This window comes from Mirounga angustirostris, unplaced genomic scaffold (genome assembly GCF_029215605.1).
Source record: "Mirounga angustirostris isolate CCGP_5_RB_7025 unplaced genomic scaffold, mMirAng1.0.hap1 SCAF_9, whole genome shotgun sequence".
Classification (NCBI taxonomy): domain Eukaryota; kingdom Metazoa; phylum Chordata; class Mammalia; order Carnivora; family Phocidae; genus Mirounga; species Mirounga angustirostris.
In genome coordinates this window covers 123,290,249-123,296,168 of record NW_026991717.1, presented here as the reverse complement: position 1 = coordinate 123,296,168, position 5,920 = coordinate 123,290,249, and the positions used below count along the sequence as shown (strand labels likewise).

The 5,920-nt window shown below is 49.3% G+C and overlaps 1 protein-coding gene across 5 annotated transcripts in view; it reads left to right on the top strand.

Moving 5' to 3' along the window:
* The first annotated feature begins 178 nt into the window (after nucleotides 1–178).
* The window catches only part of STON2 (stonin 2), a 144,202-nt gene continuing 138,460 nt past the window's right edge, over nucleotides 179–5,920 (top strand). For 4 of the 5 annotated variants that reach the window (XM_045901347.3, XM_045901348.3, XM_045901340.3 and 1 more), the window contains exons 1-2: nucleotides 179–315; nucleotides 1,105–1,225. The gene's annotated coding sequence lies outside the window, so the exon portion shown is untranslated. The remainder of the gene's footprint in view (nucleotides 316–1,104; nucleotides 1,226–5,920) is intronic. The other variant, XM_045901342.3, reaches the window with a different exon arrangement.

Genomic DNA, 5,920 nt, shown 5'->3' with positions numbered 1-5,920 from the left:
CGCGAGACAGCGGCGCCGGGGGCACCGGGAGCAGGTCCAGGCTGCGCCCCGCCCATCCCACCGCCCCGGCTCTCGGCCACCCAATCAGGGCGCGGCTCGGGCGCGCGCCGCGGCCAATCAGGAGCGGCGGGAGCGGCGCCAGGAGCCGGCGGGCGCGGAGCGAGCCTAGAGAGTCGGGAGCAGGCGGCGGCGCTGCGACCGCGAGGGAGGGCAGCGAGGGCCGCGGGGCCGGGCGAGGATCCCCCGGCCAGCCCTGCTCGCTGTACCGCGGCGGCGTTCCGGCCGACGCTTGGGAGCCTGCAGGCGGCGTCGCAGGTAACAGCGCCCGCGTCCCGCGGTGGAGGGCGAGCGTGCCCGGCCGGTGGGGCTCCGCAGGTGGAGCGAGCGAGGGGTGGGGGCGGGGGCGGGCCGCCCGCGAGGTCCTAGCGCCGCGGGTGCTGCCCCTCGCCCCTCGGGCCCTGCCCCTCGCCCCGCGGGCCCCCACACCTCCGCGCGTTCCTCGGTCGGAGCCCCGGGGAGGCGCGACATTTCCACCAGCCCGCGGTGTCGAGGGGTGGGAGGGGGTGAGGTGAGCCCGCCCAAGGTGGGCGAGGTGGGGGGGTGTCGGGGAAGACACCTGCGAACCCCTCACCCCTACGCGGACACTATTTGAGGACGGGTGTCTTCCCTGAAATGTGAGTCCCCGCGACATCTTTATTGGCCCGAGTGGGGAGGCGACAACAGGTGTCCCTGGGGACGGTGCCTCACCCCCCCCCCCCCCCGCGTGAAATCCCGGCCTTGGCTTCCGCCCCACCTTCGGGGTGTCCGGAGACAGGACCCCTGCCTGGCCTCTCAGGCGCGCTGCCCGCTGGACAGCGCCCAGAGGCGGCCTGGACCCGGCAGACCCGGGCTTTGGATGGAGTTTCCTACGCGCGTTGCCAAGCAATTTGCTGGACACCCGCCTCTTGCTGGGTGAAGAAGAGTTGAAGATGAGAGATAGAGAGAGACCGAGAGAGAGGGAAAGAGAGAGAGAGAGAGAGAGAATGTGTTAAGTGCATGTGTTGTCCCTACTGAAAGGAGCTCCCTAAGGGCTGTGGGTGAATCATTAACTGTCGTCTTGTGCAGCTACTGGCCTCTGAAAGGGAGAGACAGCCTTTCTCTCAGGCAGATCCTTCATGCTCTATGTGCCTCACTCTCAGATCCTTCATGCTCTATGTGCCTCACTCTCCTCATCTGTAAGGTGGCGGTAAGTGATTTCACCTGCTCGATAGCTTCCTTTCGAGGATTAAGTAAACCAATGCCCGAAAAACACAGAGCCCAGTGCTAAGTACCCAGTAAATGCTGGCTCTTATTTGTTATACGAAGTGGATGGTCTTTTAAAGAGTAAATCAGATGTGTCCTAACTGGCCTAGTGACCATTTGGAGCTCTGAACAGCTTTCTAAACTCAAAGGGGAGAAATGCTATTATTAATGTTTCTGATGGTATCATTTAAAGGTAATACATCCTTTGAGGGATTAAAAAAAACTCCATAGGAATGGTGAAAGATAAATGGATTCCAATTAGTAACTGAGAAAAGCTTTGTAATCTTGAAAAAATTGTTATGAGTGTCGTGTGAGAAGAATATCTTGGTACTTTGTTGACTGCTCATCTTTGATTGGTATGGCTGATGGGGGAGGATTTGAAGGTTCTTATACTTTCCAGTCCTCCCTTAGACAAGTTTAAAGAGTGGGAAAGGAGGAGAAAAACAAATAAAAAGCCCAACCGCACAACAAAGAGCCAGCAGCTCATAGAAACCTAAAATTGCCCTTCCCACTTTAGGCAGTTATGCCGGTGTCTGACCGGGGTGGTCTGGTGCAGTTCTTTGCCACTGTGTCACTTTTCTATCCTTGTTCTTTTCCTTGTTCATTTACCGAAAAATATCAATATGTAGCTGACTTACTTGGAATTCTGAACCCTCTGCTCCTTAACATCCTATCCTGTGACAAACCCAAAAGGACCTTTCCTAAGGTTCCCAAGGCAGTGTCAGTGGGAGTCTGCCTGGCTTAGCACACCACACTACCTGGGAAAGGTACAGACAAAATGCTTCAGTTCTGCAAGCACCCCAGTGCTTTTGCCAAGAACCTTCGAATAAATCCATCCACTTAGAGGAAGTGATTATCTTCTCAGGGGGTAAGAAGCCCACTTCCAGATGCAAGTCTTTCAAGTGTCAAATTAATTCCACAACCTTTTAAGTTGTTGATAAGTAGACTTTTACTCTCTCCACCAGAATGGGATGATCTGAAAGCTTGCTGATGGAGGAGGGAGGGAGGTGTGTGGGGCACGAGAAAGATTGCTGAGCTCAGAGCCAGACCCACACTCGGTGAAAACTGTTTCTGTGGCTGGGAAACGTAGACAAGTTGCCTTGCTTTTCTGAGCCAAAGTCTCCCACTCTGTAAAATGACGGCTCATTTTTTTTTTTTTTTTTTTTTTTAAGAGGAGTTGTTCTAAAGATGGTGCTAATGAATGCAAAGTTCCAAGGACATAATTACAGGTCTGTAGCATCCAAAGGGGATCCTACAGGTAGGAGTTGATCAGTTATACTTAGGAACGAAAAAAGACTTGATTGAGGGGATAACACCTGAGCTGAGTGTAGAAAGATGAGCAAATCTCTTGTGCAGATAGGATTGAGGTGGGATTGGAAGGAAAGGTAGAACAGAGGAGGAAGACATTCCAGACAGAGGGAATATGGGGGATCAAATGTGCCGTAATGGTCAGCTTAAGTAAAATAACAAATAACCCCCAAATCTCAGTGACTTACAGGGCTTATTTCTCACTTATGCTGCAAGTCCAGTGCAGGTCAGTTATGGTTCTGCTCCTTATCTGTTTTCATTCTGAGACACACACCCCCCACCGAGGCTTAAGAAACAGCCTCTTTTTGGGACAATACTGATCTTATTTATGGGAATGGGAAAAAAGAGAACATGATAAAACAAAAGTATGGCACTTAATATCTGCTCAGAAGTAGCAGCAGACATCACTTCAACTCTTATACTCTTGGCCAAGGTAAGTCACATAGCCAAACCCCATGTCAGTGGGATGGGGAAATACGAACCTCCTGCAGACAGTGAGGTATGGCTGAGTAGGAGGGAAAGTGCAGAAGGAAACGGCCAGGGAGGTGGCCCAGAGGCAGATGATGAAGGGCCCTGGGTCCTGTGCCAGGGGTTTGGAACTTTATCTTATGGGCATGGAGCAGCCACTGAAGGGTTTTTAAGTTGGGGTTTGACATGGTCAGATTTTTCAGGCCAAGCACATGTCTCTAGTGGCAATGTGGGGAGAAGACTGAAATAGGTGAGATTAAAAGTGAGATGGTAAGGGCCCGAACGAATTCAGCAGCCTTAAATATCTCTCACTATCTGTCACATGACTTGAGATTCCACTGCTAGAAAATTACTCCCTTCTTTGTAAGTCCTCTCCTAAAATGCACATGCTCTCTCATCTTTTTTTTTTTTTTTAAAGATTTTATTTATTTATTTAACAGAGAGAGAGCACAAGTAGGGGAGCAGCAGGCAGAGGGAGAGGGAGAAGCAGCCTCCCCACTGAGCAGGGAGCCTGATGTGAGGCTCGATCCCAGGACTCTGGGATCAGGACCTGAGCCGAAGGCAGACGCTTAACCGACTGAACCACCCAGGTGCCCCCATGCTCTCTCATCTTAATGTCATCTAAAGCTGCGGTTCTCAAACTCTAGTGTGCCTCAGAATCACCCGGAGCCCTTGAGAAAACACAGATTTGTGGATCCCACCCCTAGAGTTCCTTAATCAGTAGGTCTGGGGTGGCACCTGGGAATTAGCATTTCTGACAAGCGCTCAGGTGATGCTGATGCTGCCAGTCCAGAGTCCACACTTGGAAAACCACAGTGCTAAAGGGAGAAATTAAGATGTGGTTGAGGGAAAGGCCTGAATAGCAGGGCCTAATGGAAGGAGGAGGAGTCTGGAAGGTCCCAGCATTCTCCATTTGGCAGATTTGCTGAAGGCTGGCAGTGACAGTGGGGTCTGTAAGAGTGACTGAGTCTCTAGGTTTTTATTACATGGTGGATGTAATTCTCACCCAGAGGAAATGAAAGAAGCTTGGATTCACAGAAGAAGCATATAAGTGCTACTTTATCCCCTCCCTTTGTAATTCTGCCCTGATTACTCCCTGGCCCCCCCACCCACCATCAGTGAGCACACACCCTTTTGTCTGTCTCGAGACCTCTCACTCAAGTCTGTCAGCGTACATCAGTCCTGATCCATCACACTTCTGCTCATCTCAGCTTTAATTTCTTCTGGAACTGGGGTTTGCTCACTGGGTGGACATTTGGCTGAATTTTTAAATAGCCAGACCAAGAAATTTCTTGCTTCACTTGAGGTCATCTTCATGAATAAACATCTGTACCATATGATCATGCAAAGTGTGATCAACCTTCCCAAGATAAATAACCCCCTGAGAACTCAAGATGTCCATAGTTTAGCTTATACTCATGGGTGGAGCAGGTCGCAACAATGACTCACCGCTCCTGTAATGAGAGAGTATTCCAAGAGTGGACGTGAAGGAGAAAATATGTTGGCATGTACAACATGACACGGGAAATAAAACACAGTGAGGGTTTGTTTTCTTTGTCACTCTATTTTTCTCAATTCTGGATGTGGAAGAAGTGTTACCCCTGCCAGGGTCCTGATAATCAGTGACATGCCTGCCCACACTATGTGAATACATGACATACTTTCAGAGTCAGCATTTTGAGTGCTGGCTAGCAGGTTACAGTATTTGTTTCGAGGTGGTATGAGAGTAAAACGGTCCATTGGGGTGGATAGACTGTACTAGGAAGTACGTGAGCATGAAATTTGTATCAAGTAAGAAATGTCAGGGTGGCCCTGGACTATAAAATGAGATGTGAATAATATTTGAAAAGACCCTTTCCCTAATTGTGATTTGACAAACCACACTTACAAGGTGTGCTTTCTGAAACAGCAGAATGCCCGAGGATTCTGCACACCTCCAGAGGTGGATGAGAAAGTTTGGAGCTATGACCTATAGCCAGGAGGCCTGAGGCCATCTCTGCTGGCCTGTTTCCTTGCCAGGTAATTTTGGAACAGCCAGTTGTTCCACTTCCTCCTGTGGACTTGGCCTCCCCTTGGTCAGCTCTGCAGTGAAACTCTGTAGCTCCCTCGATCTCAGGTCTCCAGGAAGCTTGGTCTAAAGTTGCAAAATATGTAGCAGACCAAACCCCAGGCCCACGTGAGAGTCAGTGAGGGAAAGGGACACTTAAACTAGCCAGGAGGGATCTAAAATGCTGAGCATATTCATTAGGAAGTGTTACTTTCCCCCATGGAATAGCATTTATCTGGCAATTTGATATTTAAGAAAAATACACATTAAACCACTACATAAATAGTATCCTCTCTCTGTTTATGTTGAATAAATGTTAAATGTGTCTCATATATTTTCTCACATCTCTAGCAGTGTCAAGAGGTAGATTTCTTGTGCTATCGCTGGTTTTCTGAAATGCGATTAATGAGAAACAGTTGGCCAAAAATCTATAGACAGATAATAGAAGGACGGGATTGAAAACTCAAAGTTCCTTGAGTTTTTTTGTTCATTGTGCACACCTCCATGGCCTCAGCTGGCCTCAGACTAACCCCGACTTGTGCTCTGAGGTGGCTTTGCTAACAGGTAAGGGAAGGTTAATGTTCTTTGTGCAGTGTCCTCATAATGAGTGTGAAGCTACTTTGCAGATTGCTAATGGCCCAGTAAAATCTTTGGAAGGCAGCTTCATGGGAATGGCATTGGGCATCTTCTGGGTACAAGGCTCTGGGGAAGATGTTAGGAATTCAGAGAAGTGTAATGCTTATTCTTTCGACACAGCCTCTAATCTGAGGGAGAAAGGGCATAATGTTTATACAGAATTAGTAGTCAGATAACAGT